The following is a 20,022-nucleotide window of genomic DNA, read 5'->3' as shown; positions in this document are numbered from 1 at the left end:
AACTGGACTCACAGGATTTGTTCAAATCATAGAAATTTAGATTGTCAGTCCTCTTGTACTTAAGTCGGCATTGTGCCTTTTGTATTAAATTCGGATGCAAACTCTGTTTTTCATCTTCAATAAGAAGGTCCAAAGGATACAGTAAACCTGAAGTGAAGCATCGGAATCTAAAACTGGACACACAGGAGTGGTACAAACCATAGAAAGTGAGCGTGTCAGTCCTCTTGTACTTAAGTCGGCATTGTGCCTTTTGAATTTAATTCCGATGCAATTTCTGTGTTTCATCGTCAACAAGAAGGTGCAAGGTATACAGTAAACCTGAAGTGAAGCATCTGAATCTAAAACTGGACTCACAGGAGAGGTTCAAATCATAGAAAGTGAGAGTGTCAGTACTCTTCTACTTAGGTCGGTATTGTGCCTTTTGCATTTAATTCCGATGCAATTTCTGTGTTTCATCGTCAATAAGAATGTCCATGGGATACAGTAAACCTGAAGTGAAGCAGCGGAATCTAAAACTGGTCTAACAGGAGAGGTTCAAATCATAGAAAGTGAGAGTGTCAGTCCACTTGTACTTAAGTCGTCATTGTGGCATTTGTATTAAATTCGGATGCAATTTCTGTGTTTCATCAACATTAAGAAGGTCCAAGGGATACAGTAAACCTGAAGTGAAGCATCGGAATCTAAAACTGGACTCACAGGAGAGGTTCATATCATAGAAACTTAGAGTGTCAGTCCTATTGCACTTAAGTCGGCATTGTACCTTTTGTACTAAATTCGGATCAAACTCTGTGTTTCATTGTCAATAAGAAGGTCCAAAGGATACAGTAAACGTGAAGTGAAGCATCGGAATCTAAAACTGGACTCACAGGAGCGGTTCAAATCATAGAAAGTGAGAGTGTCAGTCCTATTTTACTTAAGTCGGTATTGTGCCTTTCGTATTAAATTCGGGAGCAATTTCTGTGTTTCATCGTCAATAATATGTTCCTACGGATACAGTAAACGTGAAGTGAAGCATCTGAATCTAAAACTGCACTCACAGGAGTGGTTCAAATCATAGTAAGTTAGAGTGACAGTCCTCTTGTACTTAAGTCGCCATTGTGATTTTTGTATTAATTTCGGCTGCAATTTCTGTGTTTCATCGTCAATAAGAAGGTCCAAGGGGTACAGTAAACACGAAGTGAAGCATCAGAATCGAAAACTGGACTCACAGGAGAGGTACAAATCATAGAAATTGAGAGTGTCAGTCCTCTTGTACTTAAGTGGGCATTGTGCCTTTTGAATTTAATTCCGATGCAATTTCTGTGTTTCATCGTCAACAAGAAGGTGCAAGGTATACAGTAGACCTGAAGTGCAGCATCGGAATCTAAAACTGGACTCACAGGAGAGGTTCAAATCATAGAAATTGAGAGTGTCAGTCCGCTTCTCTTTAGACCGGCATTGTGCCTTTTGAATTTAAATCCGATGCAATTTCTATGTTACATCGTCAACAAGAAGGTCCAAGAAATATAGTAAACCTTCAGTGAAGCATCGGAATCTAAAACTGGACTCACAGGAGAGGTTCAAATCATAGAAAGTGAGAGTGTCAGTCCTCTTGTACTTAAGTGGGCATTGTGGCATTTGTATTAATTTCGGATGCAATATCTGTGTTTCGTCGTCAATAAGAAGGTCCAAGGGATACAGTAAACCTGAGGTGAAGCAGCGGAATCTAAAACTGGACTCACAGGAGCGGTTCAATCATATAGGGTTAGAGTGTCACTCCTCTTGTACTTAAGTCGGTAATGTGCCTTTTGTATTAAATTCGGATGTAATTTCTGTGTTTCATCGTCAACAAGAAGGTCCAAGAAATATAGTAAACCTTCAGTGAAGCATCGGAATCTAAAACTGGACTCGCAGGAGAGGTTCAAATCATAGAATGTTAGAGTGTCAGTCCTCTTTTACTGAAGTCGGCATTGTGACTTTTGTATTAAATTCTGATGCAATTTCTGTGTTTCATCGTCAATAAGAAGGTCCAAGGGATACAGTAAACCTGAAGTGAAGCAACGGAATTTAAAACTGGACTCACAGGAGAGGTTCAAATCATAGAAAGTTTGAATTCAGTCCTCTTGTACTTAAGTCGTCATTGTGCCTTTTGTATTAAATTCGGATGCAATTACTAAGTTTCATCGTCAATAAGAAGGTGCAAGGTATACAGTAAACCTGAAGTGAAGCATCGGAATCTAAAACTGGACTCACAGGAGAGGTTCAAATCATAGAAAGAGAGAGTGTCAGTCCTCTTGTACTTAAGTGGGCATTGTGGCATTTGTATTAATTTCGGATGCAATATCTGTGTTTCGTCGTCAATAAGAAGGTCCAAGGGATACAGTAAACCTGAGGTGAAGCAGCGGAATCTAAAAACTGGACTCACAAGAGAGGTTCAAATCATAGAAAGTGAGAGTGTTAGTCCACTTGTACTTACGTCGGCATTGTGGTATTTGTATTAAATTCGGATGCAATTTCTGTGTTTCATCAACAATAAGAAGGTCCAAGGGATACAGTAAACCTGAAGTGAAGCATCGGAATCTAAAACTGGACACACAGGAGAGGTTCAAATCAAAGAAAATGAGAGTGTCAGTCCTCTTGTACTTTAGTTGGCATTGCGCCTTTAGAATTTCATTCCGATGCAATTTCTGTGTTTCATTGTCAATAAGAAGGTGCAAGGTGTACAGTAAACCTGAAGTGAAGCATCGGAATCTAAAACTGGGCTCACAGGAGAGGTTCAAATCATAGAAAGTGAGAGTGTCAGTCCTCTGCTACTTTGGTCGACATTGTGCCTTTTGAATTTAATTCCGATGCAATTTCTGTGTTTCATCGTCAATAAGAAGGTCCAAGGGATGCAGTAAACCTGAAGTGAAGCATCGGAATCTAAAACCGGACTCACAGGAGAGATTCAAATCATCGAAAGTTAGAGTGTCACCCCCCTTGTACTTAAGTCGGTATTGTGCCTTTTGTATTAAATTCGGATGCAATTTCTGTGTTTCATTGTCAATAAGAAGGTCCAAGGGATACAGTAAACGTGAAGTGAATATCGGAATCTGAAACTGGACCCACAGGAGAGGTACAAATCATAGAAAGTGAGAGTGTCACTCCTCTAGTACCTGAGTCAGTATTGTGCCTTTTGTATTAAATTCGGGGGCAATTTCTGTGTTTCATCGTCAATAAGATGGTCCAAGGGATACAGTAAACATATAGTGAAGCATCGGAATCTAAAACTGGACTCACAGGATTTGTTCAAATCATAGAAATTTAGAATGTCAGTCCTCTTGTACTTATGTCGGCATTGTGCCTTTTGAATTTAATTCCGATGCAATTTCTGTGTTTCATCGTCAACAAGAAGGTGCAAGGTATACAGTAAACCTGAAGTGAAGCATCTGAATCTAAAACTGGACTCACAGGAGAGGTTCAAATCATAGAAAGTGAGAGTGTCAGTCGTCTTCTACTTAGGTCGGTATTGTGCTTTTTGAATTTAATTCCGATGCAAATTCTGTGTTTCATCGTCAATAAGAATGTCCAAGGGATACAGTAAACCTGAAGTGAAGCAGCGGAATCTAAAGCTGGTCTAACAGGAGAGGTTCAAATCATAGAAAGTGAGAGTGTCAGTCCACTTGTACTTAAGTCGTCATTGTGGCATTTGTATTATATTCGGATGCAATTTCTGTGTTTCATCAACATTAAGAAGGTCCAAGGGATACAGTAAACCTGAAGTGAAGCATCGAAATCTAAAACTGGACTCACAGGAGAGGTTCAAATCATAGAAAATGAGAGTGTCAGTCCTCTTGTACTTTAGTTGGCATTGCGCCTTTTGAATTTCATTCCGATGCAATTTCTGTGTTTCATTGTCAATAAGAAGGTGCAAGGTGTACAGTAAACCTGAAGTGAAGCATCTGAATCTAAAACTGGACTCACAGGAGAGGTTCAAATCATAGAAAGTGAGAGTGTCAGTCCTCTTCTACTTTGGTCGACATTGTGCCTTTTGAATTTAATTCCGATGCAATTACTAAGTTTCATCGTCAATAAGAAGGTGCAAGGCATACAGTAAACCTGAAGTGAAGCATCGGAATCTAAAACTGGACTCACAGGAGAGGTACAAATCATAGAAAGTTAGAGTGTCACTCCTCTTGTACTTGAGTCAGTATTGTGCCTTTTGTATTAAATTAGGGTGCAATTTCTGTGTTTCATCGTCAATAAGATGGTCCAAGGGATACAGTAAACCTCTAGTGAAGCATCGGAATCTAAAACTGGACTAACAGGATTTGTTCAAATCATAGAAATTTAGATTGTCAGTCCTCTTGTACTTAAGTCGGCATTGTGCCTTTTGTATTAAATTCGGATGCAAACTCTGTTTTTCATCTTCAATAAGAAGGTCCAAAGGATACAGTAAACTTGAAGTGAAGCATCGGAATCTAAAACTGGACACACAGGAGTGGTACAAAGCATAGAAAGTGAGAGTGTCAGTCCTCTTGTACTTAAGTCGGCATTGTGCCTTTTGAATTTAATTCCGATGCAATTTCTGTGTTTCATCGTCAACAAGAAGGTGCAAGGTATACAGTAAACCTGAAGTGAAGCATCTGAATCTAAAACTGGACTCACAGGAGAGGTTCAAATCATAGAAAGTGAGAGTGTCAGTCCTCTTCTACTTAGGTCGGTATTGTGCCTTTTGCATTTAATTCCGATGCAATTTCTGTGTTTCATCGTCAATAAGAATGTCCATGGGATACAGTAAACCTGAAGTGAAGCAGCGGAATCTAAAACTGGTCTAACAGGAGAGGTTCAAATCATAGAAAGTGAGAGTGTCAGTCCACTTGTACTTAAGTCGTCATTGTGGCATTTGTATTAAATTCGGATGCAATTTCTGTGTTTCATCAACATTAAGAAGGTCCAAGGGATACAGTAAACCTGAAGTGAAGCATCGGAATCTAAAACTGGACTCACAGGAGCGGTTCAATCATATAGGGTTAGAGTGTCACTCCTCTTGTACTTAAGTCGGTAATGTGCCTTTTGTATTAAATTCGGATGCAATTTCTGTGTTTCATCGTCAACAAGAAGGTCCAAGAAATATAGTAAACCTTCAGTGAAGCATCGGAATCTAAAACTGGACTCGCAGGAGAGGTTCAAATCATAGAATGTTAGAGTGTCAGTCCTCTTTTACTGAAGTCGGCATTGTGACTTTTGTATTAAATTCTGATGCAATTTCTGTGTTTCATCGTCAATAAGAAGGTCCCAGGGATACAGTAAACCTGAAGTGAAGCATCGGAATCTAAAACTGGACTCACAGGAGAGGTTCAAATCATCGAAAGTTAGAATGTCAGTCCTCTTGTACTTAAGTCGTCATTGTGCCTTTTGTATTAAATTCGGATGCAATTACTAAGTTTCATCGTCAATAAGAAGGTGCAAGGTATACAGTAAACCTGAAGTGAAGCATCGGAATCTAAAACTGGACTCACAGGAGAGGTTCAAATCATAGTAAGTGAGAGTGTCAGTCCTCTTGTACTTAAGTGGGCATTGTGGCATTTGTATTAATTTCGGATGCAATATCTGTGTTTCGTCGTCAATAAGAAGGTCCAAGGGATACAGTAAACCTGAGGTGAAGCAGCGGAATCTAAAACTGGACTCACAAGAGAGGTTCAAATCATAGAAAGTGAGAGTGTTAGTCCACTTGTACTTACGTCGGCATTGTGGTATTTGTATTAAATTCGGATGCAATTTCTGTGTTTCATCAACAATAAGAAGGTCCAAGGGATACAGTAAACCTGAAGTGAAGCATCGGAATCTAAAACTGGACTCACAGGAGAGGTTCAAATCATAGAAAGTTAGAGTGTCAGTCCTGTTTCACTTCAGTCGGCATTGTACCTTTTGTACTAAATTCGGACGCAAACTCTGTGTTTCATTGTCAATAAGAAGGTCCAAAGGATACAGAAAACCTGAAGTGAAGCATCGGAATCTAAAACTGGTCTCACAGGAGAGGTTCAACTCATAGAAAATGAGAGTGTCAGTCCTCTTGTACTTAAGTCGGCATTGTACCTTTTGTATTAAATTCGGATACAACCTCTGTGTTTCATCGTCAATAAGAAGGTCCAAAGGATACAGTAAACCTGAAGTGAAGCATCGGAATCTAAAACTGGACTCACAGGAGAGGTTCAAATCATAGAAAGTGAGAGTGTCAGTCCTCTTGTACTTTAGTTGGCATTGCGCCTTTTGAATTTCATTCCGATGCAATTTCTGTGTTTCATTGTCAATAAGAAGGTGCAAGGTGTACAGTAAACCTGAAGTGAAGCATCGGAATCTAAAACTGGTCTCACAGGAGAGGTTCAAATCATAGAAAGTGAGAGTGTCAGTCCTCTTCTACTTTGGTCGACATTGTGCCTTTTGAATTTAATTCCGATGCAATTTCTGTGTTTCATCGTCAATAAGAAGGTCCAAGGGATACAGTACACCTGAAGTGAAGCATCGGAATCTATAACTGGACTCACAGGAGAGATTCAAATCATAGAAAGTTAGAGTGTCACTCCCCTTGTACTTAAGTCGGTTTGTGCCTTTTGTATTAAATTCGGATGCAATATCTGTGTTTCATTGTCAATAAGAAGGTCCAAGGGATACAGTAAACCTGAAGTGATAATCGGAATCTGAAACTGGACCCACAGGAGAGGTTCAAATCATAGAAAGTTAGAGTGTCACTCCTCTTGTACTTGAGTCAGTATTGTGTCTTTTCTATTAAATTCGGGTGCAATTTCTGTGTTTCATCGTCAATAAGATGGTCCAAGGGATACAGTAAACCTATAGTGAAGCATCGGAATCTAAGACTGGACTCACAGGATTTGTTCAAATCTTAGAAATTTAGAATGTCAGTCCACTTGTACTTAAGTCGGCATTGTTCCTTTTGTATTAAATTCGGATGCAAACTCTGTGTTTCATCTTCAATAAGAAGGTCCAAAGGATACAGTAAACCTGAAGTGAAGCATCGGAATCTAAAAACTGGACACACAGGAGTGGTACAAACCATAAAAAGTGAGAGTGTCAATCCTCTTGTACTTAAGTCGGCATTGTGCCTTTTGAATTTAATTCCGATGCAATTTCTGTGTTTCATCGTCAATAAGAATGTCCAAGGGATACAGTAAACCTGAAGTGAAGCAGCGGAATCTAAAACTGGTCTAACAGGAGAGGTTTAAATCATAGAAAGTGAGAGTGTCACTCCACTTGTACTTAAGTCGTCATAGTGGCATTTGTATTAAATTCGGATGCAATTTCTGTGTTTCATCAACATTAAGAAGGTCCAAGGGATACAGTAAACCTGAAGTGAAGCATCGGAATCTAAAACTGGACTCACAAGAGAGGTTCATATCATAGAAACTTAGAATGTCAGTCCTCTTGTACTTAAGTCGGCATTGTTCCTTTTGTATTAAATTCGGATGCAAATTCTGTGTTTCATCTTCAATAAGAAGGTCCAAAGGATACAGTAAACCTGAAGTGAAGTATCGGAAACTAAAACTGGACACACAGGAGTGGTACAAACCATAGAAAGTGAGAGTGTCAGTCCACTTGTACTTAAGTCGTCATTGTACCTTTTGTATTAAATTCGGATGCAACCTCTGTGTTTCATCGTCAATAAGAAGGTCCAAAGGATACAGCAAACCTGAAGTGAAGCATCGGAATATAAAACTGGACTCACAGGAGAGGTTCAAATCATAGAAAGTGAGAGTGTCAGTCCTCTTTTACTTAAGTCGGCATTGTGCCTTTTGTATTAAATTCCGATGCAATTTCTGTGTTTCATAGTCAATACGAAGGTGCAAGGTATACAGTAAACCTGAAGTGAAGCATCGGAATCTAAAACTTGACTCACAGGAGAGGTACAAATCATAGAAAGTGAGAGTGTCAGTCCTCTTGTACTTAAGTCGGCATTGTGCCATTTGTATTAAACTGGGGGGCAATTTTTGTGTTTCATCGCCAATAAGAAGGTCCAAGGGATACAGTAAAACTGAAGTGAAGCATCGGAATCAAAAACTGGACTCACAAGAGAGTTTCGAATCATAGAAAGTTAGAGTGACACTCCTTTTGTACTTGAGTCGGTATTGTGCCTTTCGTATTAAATTCGGGTGCAATTTCTGTGTTTCATCGTCAATAAGATGTTCCTAGGGATACAGTAAACCTGAAGTGAAGCATCGGAATCTAAAACTGCACTCACAGGAGTGGTTCAAATCATAGTATGTTAGAGTGTCAGTCCTCTTGTACTTAAGTCGCCATTGTGATTTTTGGATTAAATTCGGCTGCAATTTCTGTGTTTCATCGTCAATAAGAAGGTCCAAGGGGTACAGTAAACCCCTAAGTGAAGCATCAGAAACTAAAACAGGACTCACTGGAGAGGTTCAAATCATAGAAATTGAGAGTGTCAGTCCTCTTGTACTTAAGTGGGCATAGTGCCTTTTGAATTTAATTCCGATGCAATTTCTGTGTTCCATCGTCAACAAGAAGGTGCAAGGTATACAGTAAACCTGAAGTGCAGCATCGGAATCTAAAACTGGACTCACAGGAGAGCTTCAAATCATAGAAATTGAGAGTGTCAGCCCGCTTCTCTTTAGGCCGGCATTGTGCCTTTTGAATTTAATTCCGATGCACTTTCTGTGTTACATCGTCAATGAAAAGGTCCAAGGGATACAGTAAACCTGAAGTGAAGCATCGGAATCTAAAACTGGACTCACAGGAGCGGTTCAAATCATAGAAAGTTAGAGTGTCACTCCTCTTGTACTTAAGTCGGTAATGTGCCTTTTGTATTAAATTCAGATGTACTTTCTGTGTTTCATCGTCAACAAGAAGGTCCAAGAAATACAGTAAACCTTCAGTGAAGCATCGGAATCTAATACTGGACTAAAAGGAGAGGTTCAAATCATAGAAAGTGAGAGTGTCAGTCCTCTTGTACTTAAGTCGGCATTGTGCCATTTGTATTAAATTCGGGTGCAATTTCTGTGTTTCATCGCCAATAAGAAGGTCCAAGGGATACAGTGAAACTGAAGTGAAGCATCGGAATCTAAAACTGGACTCACAGGAGAGGTTCAAATCATAGAAAGTTCGAGTGTCACTCATCTTGTACTTGAGACGGTATCGTGCCTTTTTGTTTTAAATTCGGGTTCAATTTCTGTGTTTCATCGTCAATAAGATGGTCCAAGGGAAACCATAAACCTGAAGTGAAGCATCGGAATCTAAAACTGGACTCACAGGAGTGGTTCAATTCATAGAAAGTGAGAATGTCAGTCCTCTTGTACTTAAGTCGGCATTGTGCTTTTTGTATTAAATTCGGATGCAATTTTTATGTTTCGTCGTCAATAAGAAGGTGCATGGTATACAGTAAACCTGAAGTGAAGCATCGGAATCTAAAAGTGGACTTACAGGAGAGGTTCAAATCATAGAAAGTGAGAGTGTCAGTCCTCTTGTACTTAAGTCGCCATTGTGATTTTTGTATTAAATTCGGATGCAATTTCTGTGTTTCATCGTTAATAAGAAGGTCCAAGGGATACAGTAAACCTAAAGTGAAGCATCGGAATCTAAAACTGGACTCACAGGAGAGGTTCAATTTATAGAATCTTAGAGTGTCACACCTCTTGTACTTAAGTCGGCATTGTACCTTTTGCATTAAATTCGGATGCAAACTCTGTGTTTCATCGTCAATAAGAAGGTCCAAAGGATACAGTAAACCTGAAGTGAAGCATCGGAATCTAAAACTGGACTCACAGGAGATGTTCAAATCATAGAATATCAGTCCTCTTGTACTAAAGTCGGCATTGTGCCTTTTGTATTCAATTCGGATGCAATTTCTGTGTTTCATCGTCAATAAGAAGGTGCAAGGTATACGGTAAACCTGAAGTGTAGCATCGGAATCTGAAACTGGACTCACAGGAGAGGTTCAAATCATAGAAAGTGAGAGTGTCAGTCCTCTTGTACTTAAGTCGGCTTTGTGGCATTTGTATTACATTCGGATGCAATTTCTGTGTTTCATCGTCAATAAGAAGGTCCAAGGGATACAATAAACCTGAAGTGAAGCATCGGAATCTAAAAACTGGACTCATAGGACAGCTTCTAATCATTGAAAGTTAGTGTGTCAGTCCTCTTCTACTTAAGTCGGTATTGTGCCTTTTGTATTAAATTCGGATTCAATGTCTGTGTTTCATCGTCAACACGAAGGTCCAAGGGATACAGTAAACCTTAAGTGAAGCATCGGAATCTAAAACTGGACACGCAGGAGAGGTTCAAATCATAGAATGTTAGAGTGTCACTCCTCTTTTACTTAAGTTGGCATTGTGCATTTTGTATTAAATTCCGATGCAATTTCTGTGTTTCATCGTCAATAAGAAGGTGCAAGGTATACAGTAAACCTGAAGTGAAGCATCGGAATCAAAAACTGGACTCACAGGAAAGGTTCAGATCATAGAAAGTGAGAGTGTCAGTCCTCTTGAACTTAAGTTGGCATTGTGCCATTTGTATTAAATTCGGATGGAATTTCTGTGTTTCATCGTCAATAAGACGGTCCAAGGTATACAGTAAACCTGAAGTGAAGCATCGGAATCTAAAACTGGACTCACAAGAGAGGTTCAAATCATAGAAAGTGAAGTGTCAGTCCTCTTGCACTTAAGTGGCCATTGTGATTTTTGTATTAAATTCGGATGCTATTTCTGTGTTTCATCGTCAATAGGAAGGTCCAAGGGATACAGTAAACCCGAAGTGAGGCATCGGAATCTAAAACTGCACTCACAGGAGAGGTTCAAATCATAGAAAGGTAAAGTGTCAGTCCTCTTGTACTTAAGTCGACATTGTACCTTTTGTATTAAATTTGGATGCTAACTCTGTGTGTCATCGTAAATAAGAATGTTCAAGGGATACAGTAAACCTGAAGTGAAGCATCGGAATCTAAAACTGGACTCACAGGAGAGGTTCAAATCATAGAAAGTGAGAGTGTCAGTCCTCTTGTAGTTAAGTCGGCATTGTGCCTTTTGAATTTAATTCCGATGCAATATCTGTGTTTCATCGTCAGTAAGAAATGCAAGGTATACAGTAAACCTGAAGTGAAGCATCGGAAACTAAAACTGGACTCACAGGAGAGGTTCTAATCATAGTAAGTGAGAATGTCAGTCCTGTTCTACTTAGGTCGGCATTGTGCCTTTTGAATTTAATTCCGATGCAATTTCTGTGTTTCATCGTCAATAAGAAGGTCCAAGGGAAACAGTAACCCTGAAGTGAAGCATCAGAATCTAAAACTGGACTCACAAGAGAGGTTCAAATCATAGAAAGTGAGAGTGTCAGTCCTCTTGTAGTTAAGTCTTCATTGTGCCTTTTGAATTTAATTCAGATGCAATTTCTGTGTTTCATCGTCAATAAGAAGGTCCAAGGGATTCAGTAAACCTTCAGTGAAGCATCGGAATCTAAAACTGGACTCGCAGGAGACGTTCAAATAATAGAAAGTGAGATTGTCAGTCCTCTTGTTCTTAAGTCGTCATTGTAACTTTTGTATTAAATTCGGATGCTAACTCTGTGTTCCATCGTCAAAAAGAAGGTCCATGGGATGCAGTAAACCTGAAGTGAAGCATCGGAATCTAAAACTGGACTCACCATAGAGGTTCAAATCACAGAAAGTGAGAGTGTCAGTCCTCTTGTACTTAAGTCGTCATTGTACCTTTTGCATTAAATTCGGATGCTAACTCTGTGTTCCATCGTCAAAAAGAAGGTCCAAGGGATACAGTAAACCTGAAGTGAAGCATCGGAATCTAAAACTGGACTCACAAGAGAGGTTCAAATCATAGATAGTGAGAGTGTCAGTCCTCTTGTACTTAAGTCTTCACTGTGCCTTTTGAATTTAATTCAGATGCAATTTCTGTGTTTCATCGTCAATAAGAAGGTCCAAGGGAAACAGTAAACCTGAAGTGAAGCATCGGAATCTAAAACTGGTCTCACAGGAGAGATTCAAATCATAGAAAGTTGGAGTGTCACTCCTCTTGTACTTAAGTCGGTATTGTGCCTTTTGGATTAAATTCGGATTCAATTTCTGTGTTTCATCGTCAATAAGAAGGTCCAAGGGATACAGTAAACCTGAAGTGAAGCATCAGAATCTAAAACTGGACACACAGGATAGGTTCAATTCATAGAAACTTAGAGTGTCACACCTCTTGTACTTAAGTCGGCATTGTACCTTTTGTATTAAATTCGGATGCAAACTCTGTGTTTCATCGTCAATAAGAAGGTCCAAAGGATACACTAAACCTGAAGTGAAGCATCGGAATATAAAACTGGACTCACAGGAGAGGTTCAAATCATAGAAAGTTAGAGTGTCAGTCCTCTTGTACATAAGGCGGCATAGTGCCTTTTGTATTAAATTCGGATGCAATTTCTATGTTTCATCGTCAATAAGAATGTGCAAGGTATACAGTAAACCTGAAGTGTAGCATCGGAATCTAAAACTGGACTCACAGGAGAGGTTCAAATCATAGAAAGTGAGAGTGTCAGTCCTCTTGTACCTAAGTCGCCATTGTGATTTTTGTATCAAATTCGGATGCAATTTCTGTGTTTCATCGTCAATAAGAAGGTCCAAGAGATACAGTAAACCTGAAGTGAAGCATCGGAAACAAAAACTGGACTCACAGGAGAGGTTCAAATCATAGAAAGTTAGAGTGTCACTCCTCGTGTACTTGAGTCGGTATTGTCCCTATTCTATTAAATTCGGGTGCAATTTCTGTGTTTCATCGTCAATAAGATGGTCCAAGGGATACAGTAAACCTGAAGTGAAGCATCGGAATCTAAAACTGGACTCACAGGAGCGGTTCAAATCATAGAAAGTTAGAATGTCAGTCCTCATGTACTAAAGTCGGCATTGTGCCTTTTGTATTAAATTCCGATGCAATTTCTGTGATTCATCATCAATAAGAAGGTGCAAGGTAAACAGTAAACCTGAAGTGAAGCATCGGAATCTAAAACTGGACTCATAGGAGAGCTTCAAATCATTGAAAGTTAGTGTGTCAGTCCTCTTGTACTTAAGTCGGTATTGTGCCTTTTGTATTAAATTCGGATTCAATTTCTGTGTTTCATCGTCAATAAGAAGGTCCAAGGGATACAGTAAACCTTAAGTGAAGCATCGGAATCTAAAACTGGACTCGCAGGAGAGGTTCAAATCATAGAATGTTAGAGTGTCACTCCTCTTTTACTTAAGTCGGCATTGTGCATTTTGAATTAAAATCCGATGCAATTTCTGTGTTTCATCGTCAATAAGAAGGTGCAAGGTATACAGTAAACCTGAAGTGATGCATCGGAATCTAAAACTGGACTCACAGGTGAGGTTCATATCTTAGAATGTGAGAGTGTCTGTCCTCTTGTACTTAAGTCGGCATTGTGCCATTTGTATTAAATTCGGATACAATTTCTGTGTTTCATTGTCAATAAGAAGGTCCAAGGTATACAGTAAACCTGAAGTGAAGCATCGGAATCTCAAACTGGACTCACAGGAGAGGTTCAAATCATAGAAAGAGAGTGTCAGTCCTCTTGTACTAAAGTCGCCATTGTGATTTTGTATATAATTCTGATGCAATTTCTGTGTTTCATCGTCAGTAAGAACGTCCAAGGGATCAGTAAACCTGAAGTGAAGCATCGGAATCTAAAACTGCACTCACAGGAGAAGTTCAAATCATAGAAAGTTAGAGTGTCCGTCCTCTTGTACTGAAGTCGGCATTGTGCAGTTTGTATTAAATTCCGATGCAATTTCTGTGTTTCATCGTCAATAAGAAGGTGCAAGGTATACAGTAAACCTGAAGTGAAGCATCGGAATCTAAAACTGGTCTCACAGGAGAGGTTCAAATCATAGAAAGTGAGAGTGTCAGTCCTCTTGTACTTAAGTCGGCATTGTACCTTTTGTATTAAATTTGGCTGCAAACTCTGTGTGTCATCGTCAATAAGAATGTCCAAGGGATACAGTAAACCTGAAGTGAAGCATCGGAATCTAAAACTGGACTCACAGGAGAGGTTCAAATCATAGAAAGTGAGAGTGCCAGTCCTCTTGTAGTTAAGTCGGCATTGTGCCATTTGTATTAAATTTTGATGCAATTTCTGTGTTTCATCGTCAATAAGAAGGTCCAAGGTATACAGTAAACCTGAATCGAAGCATCGGAATATAAACTGTACTCACAGAAGAGAATCAAATCATAGAGTGTCACTCCTCTTGTACTTAAGTCGGTATTGTGCCTTTTGTATTAAATTCGGATGCAATTTCTGTGTTTCATCGTCAGTAAGAAAGTCCAAGGGATACAGTAAACCATCAGTGAAGCATCGGAATCTAAAACTGGACTCGCCGGGGAGGTTCAAATCATAGAATGTTAGAGTGTCAGTCCTCTTTTACTTAAGTCGGAATTGTGCCTTCTGTATTAAATTCGGATGCAATTTCTGTGTTTCATCGTCAATAGGAAGGTCCAAGGGAAACAGTAAACCTGAAGTGAAGCATCTTAATCTAAAACAGGACTCACAGGAGGGGTTCAAATCATAGAAAGTGAGAGTGTCAGTCCTCTTGTACTTAAGTCGACATTGTGCCATTTGTATTAAATTCGGATGCAATTTCTGTGTCTCATCGTCAATAAGAAGGTCCGAGGGATACAGTAAACCTGAAGTGAAGCATCGGAATCTAAAACTGAAATCACAGGAGAGGTTCAAATCATAGAAAGTTAGAGTGTCAGTCCTCTTTTACTTAAGTCGTTATTGTGCCTTTTGTATTAAATTCCGATGTAATTTCTATGTTTCATCGTCAATAAGAAGGTGCAAGGTATATAGTAAAACTGAAGTCAAGCTTCGGCATTTATAACTGGACTCACAGGAGAGGTTCAAATCATAGAATGTGAGAGTGTCAGTCCTCTTGTACCAAACTCGCCATTGTGATTTTGTAGTAAATTCGGATGCAATTTCTGTGTTTCATCGTCAATAAGAAGGTGCAAGGTATACAGTAAACCTGAAGTGATGCATCGGAATCTAAAACTGGTCTCACAGGAGAGGTTCTAATCATAGAAAGTGAGAGTGTCAGTCCTCTTGTACTTAAGTCGGCATTGTGCCATTTGTATTAAATTCGGATGCCATTTCTGTGTTTCATCGTCTATAAGAAGGTCCAAGGTATACAGTAAACCTGATTTGAAGCATCGGAATCTAAAACTGGACTCACAAGAGAGGTTCAAATCATAGAAAGTGAGAGTGTCAGTCCTCTTGTACTTAAGTGGCCATTGTGATTTTTGTATTAAATTCGGATGCAATTTCTGTGTTTCAACGTCAATAGGAACGTCCAAGGGATACAGTAAACCTGAAGTGAAGCATCGGAATCTAAAACTGCACTCACAGGAGAGGTTCAAATCATAGAAAGATACAGTGTCAGTCCTCTTGTACTTAAGTCGACATTGTACCTTTTGTATTAAATTTGGATGCAAACTCTGTGTGTCATCGTAAATAAGAATGTTCAAGGGATACAGTAAACCCGAAGTGAAGCATCGGAATCTAAAACTGGACTCATAGGAGAGCTTCAAATCATTGTAAGTTAGTGTGTCAGTCCTCTTGTACTTAAGTCGGTATTGTGCCTTTTGTATTAAATTCGGATTCAATTTCTGTGTTTCATCGTCAATAAGAAGGTCCAAGGGATACAGTAAACCTTAAGTGAAGCATCGGAATCAAAACTGGACTCGCAGGAGAGGTTCAAATCATAGAATGTTAGAGTGTCACTCCTCTTTTACTTAAGTCGGTATTGTGCATTTTGAATTAAAATCCGATGCAATTTCTGTGTTTCATCGTCAATAAGAAGGTGCAAGGTATACAGTAAACCTGATGTGAAGCATCGGAATCTAAAACTGGACTCACAGGAGAGGTTCATATCATAGAATGTGAGAGTGTCAGTACACTTGTACTTAAGTCGGCATTGTGCCATTTGTATTAAATTCGGATGCAATATCTGTGTTTCATCGTCAATAGGAAGGTCCAAGGGATACAGTAAACCTGAAGTGAAGCATCAGAATCTAAAACTGGACTCACAGGAGAGGTTCAAATCATAGAAAGTGAGAGTGTCAGTCCTCTATTACTAAAGTCGCCATTGTGATTTCGTATATGATTCGGATGCATTTTCTGTGTTTCATCGTCAATAAGAACGTCCAAGGGATACAGTAAACCTGAAGCGAAGCATCGGAATCTAAAACTGCACTCACAGGAGAAGTTCAAATCATAGAAAGTTAGAGTGTCCGTCCTCTTGTACTTAAGTCGGCATTGTGCATTTTGTATTAAATTCCGATGCAATTTCTGTGTTTCATCGTCAATAAGAAGGTGCAAGGTATACAGTAAACCTGAAGTGCAGCATCGGAATCTAAAACTGGTCTCACAGGAGAGGTTCAAATCATAGAAAGTGAGAGTGTCAGTCCTCTTGTACTTAAGTCGGCATTGTGCCATTTGTATTAAATTCGGATGCAATTTCTGTGTTTCATCGTCAATAAGAAGGTCCAAGGTATACAGTAAACATGAAGTGAAGCATCGGAATCTAAAACTGGACTCACAAGAGAGGTTCAAATCATAGAAAATGAGAGTGTCAGTCCTCTCGTACTTAAGTGGCCATTGTGATTTTTGTATTAAATTCGGATGCAATTTCTGTGTTTCATCGTCAATAGGGAGGTCCAAGGGATACAGTAAACCTGAAGTGAAGCATCGGAATCTAAAAGTGCACTCACAGGAGAGTTTCAAATCATAGAAAGTTAGAGTGTCAGTCCTCTTGTACTTAAGTCGGCATTGTACCTTTTGTATTAAATTTGGATGCAAACTCTGTGTGTCATCGTCAATAAGAATGTTCAAAGGATACAGTAAACCTGAAGTGAAGCATCGGAATCTAAAACTGGACTCACAGGAGAGGTTCAAATCATAGAAAGTGAGAGTGCCAGTCCTCTTGTAGTTAAGTCGGCATTGTGCCTTTTGAATTTAATTCCGATGCAATTTCTGTGTTTCATCGTCAATAAGAAGGTCCAAGGGAAACAGTAAACCTGAAGTGAAGCATCGGAATCTAAAACTGGGCTCACAGGAGAGATTCAATTATAGAAAGTTAGAGTGTCACTCCTCCTGTACTTAAGTCGGTATTGTGCCTTTTGTATTAAATTCGGATTCAATTTCTATGTTTCATCGTCAATAAGAAGGTCCAAGGGATTCAGTAAACCTTCAGTGAAGCATCGGAATGTAAAACTGGACTCGCAGGAGAAGTTAAAATCATAGAATGTTAGAGTGTCAGTCCTCCTTTACTTAAGTCGGCAATGTGCCTTTTGTATTAAATTCGGATGCAATTTCTGTGTTTCATCGTCAATAAGAAGGTCCAAGGGATACAGTAAACCTGAAGTGAAGCATCAGAATCTTAAACTGGACTCACAGGAGAGGTTCAAATCATAGAAAGTTAGAGTGTCAGTCCTCATGTACTTAAGTCGGCATTGTGCCTTTTGTATTAAATTCCGATGCAATTTCTGTGTTTCATCGTCAATAAGAAGGTGCAAGGTATACAATAAACCTGAAGTGAAGCATCGAAATCTAAAACTGGTTTCACAGGAGAGGTTCAAATCATAGAAAGTGAGAGTGTCAGTCCTCTTCTACTTAAGTCGGCATTGTGCCTTTTGTATTAAATTCGGATGCAATTTCTGTGTTTCATCGTCAATAAGATGGTCCAAGGGATACAGTAAACCTGAAGTGAAGCATCAGAATCTTAAACCGGACTCACAGGAGAGGTTCTAATCATAGAAAGTGAGAGAGTCAGTCCTCTTCTACTTAGGTCGGCATTGTGCCTTTAGAATTTAATTCCGATGCAATTTCTGTGTTTCATCGTCAATAAGAAGGTCGAAGGGAAACAGTAAACCTGAAGTGAAGCATCGGAATCTAAAACTGGGCTCACAGGAGAGATTCAAATCATAGAAATTTAGAGTGTCAGTCCTCTTGTACTTAAGTCGGCATTGTGCCATTTGTATTAAATTCGGATGCTATTTCTGTGTTTCATCGTCAATAAGAAGGTCCAAGGTATACAGTAAACCTGAATCGAAGCATCGGAATATAAACTGGACTCACAGAAGAGATTCAAATCATAGAAAGTTAGAATGTCATTCCACTTGTACTTAAGTCGGTATTGTGCCTTTTGTATTAAATTCGGATGCAATTTCTGTGTTTCATCGTCAATAAGAAAGTCCAAGGGATACAGTAAACCATCAGTGAAGCATCAGAATCTAAAACTGGACTCGCCGGAGAGGTTCAAATCATAGAATGTTAGAGTGTCAGTCCTCTTTTACTTAAGTCGGAATTGTGCATTTTGTATTACATTCGGATCCAATTTCTGTGTTTCATCGTCAATAAGAAGGTCCAAGGGAAACAGTAAACCTGAAGTGAAGCATCGGAATCTAAAACTGGACGCACAGGAGAGGTTCAAATCATAGAAAGTGAGAGTGTCACTCCTCTTATACTTAAGTCGACATTGTGCCATTTGTATTAAATTCGGATGCAATTTCTGTGTTTCATCGTCAATAAGATGGTCCGAGGGATACAGTAAACCTGAAGTGAAGCATCGGAATCTAAAACTGAAATCACAGGAGAGGTTCAAATCATAGAAAGTTAGAGTGTCAGTCCTCTTTTACTTAAGTCGGCATTGTGCCTCTTGTATTAAATTCCGATGTAACTTCTATGTTTCATCGTCAATAAGAAGGTGCAAGGTATACAGTAAATATGAAGTCAAGCATCGGAATTTATAACTGGACTCACAGGACAGGTTCAAATCATACAAAGTGAGAGTGTCAGTCCTCTTGTACTTAAGTCGGCATTGTGCCATTTGTATAAAATTCGGTTGCAATTCCTGTGTTTCATAGTCAATTAGAAGGTCCAAGGGATACAGTAAACCTAAAGTGAAACATCGGAATCTAAAACTGGACTCACAGGAGAGGTTCAAATCATAGAAAGTTAGAGAGTTACTCCTCTTGAACTTAAGTCGGTATTGTGCCTTTAGTATTAAATTCGGATGCAATTTCTGTGTTTCATCGTCAATAAGAAGGTCCAAGGGATACAGTAAACCTGAAGTGAAGCATCTGAATCTAAAACTGACCTCACAGGAGAGGTTCGAATCATAGAAAGTGAGAGTGTCACTCCTCTTGTACTTAAGTCGGTATTATGCCTTTTGTATTAAATTCGGATGCAATTTCTATGTTTCATCGTCAATAAGAAAGTCCAAGGGATACAGTAAACCATCAGTGAAGCATCGGAATCTAAAACTGGACTCGCCGGAGAGGTTCAAATCATAGAATGTTAGAGTGTCAGTCCTCTTTTACTTAAGTCAGAATTGTGCCTTTTGTATTAAATTCAGATGCAATTTCTGTGTTTCATCGTCAATAAGAAGGTCCAAGGGAAACAGTAAACCTGAAGTGAAGCATCGGAATCTAAAACTGGACTCACAGGAGAGGTTCAAATCATAGAAAGTGAGAGTGTCAGTCCTCTTGTACTTAAGTCGACATTGTGCCATTTGTATTAAATTCGGATGCAATTTCTGGGTTTCATCGTCAATAAGAAGGTCCAAGGGATTCAGTAAACCTGAAGTGAAGCATCGGAATCTAAAACTGGACTCACAGGAGAGGTTCAAATCATAGAAAGTTAGAGTGTCAGTCCACTTTTACTTAAGTCGGCATCGTGCCGTTTGTATTAAATTCCGATGTAATTTCTATGTTTCATCGTCAATAAGAATGTGCAAGGTATACAGTAAACCTAAAGTCAAGCATCGGACTTTAAAACTGGACTCACAGGAGAGGTTCAAATCATAGAAAGTTAGAGAGTCACTCCTCTTGTACTTAAGTCGGTATTGTGCCTTTTGTATTAAATTCGGATGAAATTTCTGTGTTTCATCGTCAATAAGAAGGTCCAAGGGATACATTAAATCTGAACTGAAGCATCTGAATCTAAAACTGGCCTCACAGGAGAGGTTTGTATCATAGAAAGTGAGAGTGT

This window comes from Schistocerca serialis, chromosome 9, assembly GCF_023864345.2.
Source record: "Schistocerca serialis cubense isolate TAMUIC-IGC-003099 chromosome 9, iqSchSeri2.2, whole genome shotgun sequence".
Classification (NCBI taxonomy): domain Eukaryota; kingdom Metazoa; phylum Arthropoda; class Insecta; order Orthoptera; family Acrididae; genus Schistocerca; species Schistocerca serialis.
Note: the sequence above shows the minus strand (reverse complement) of the source record.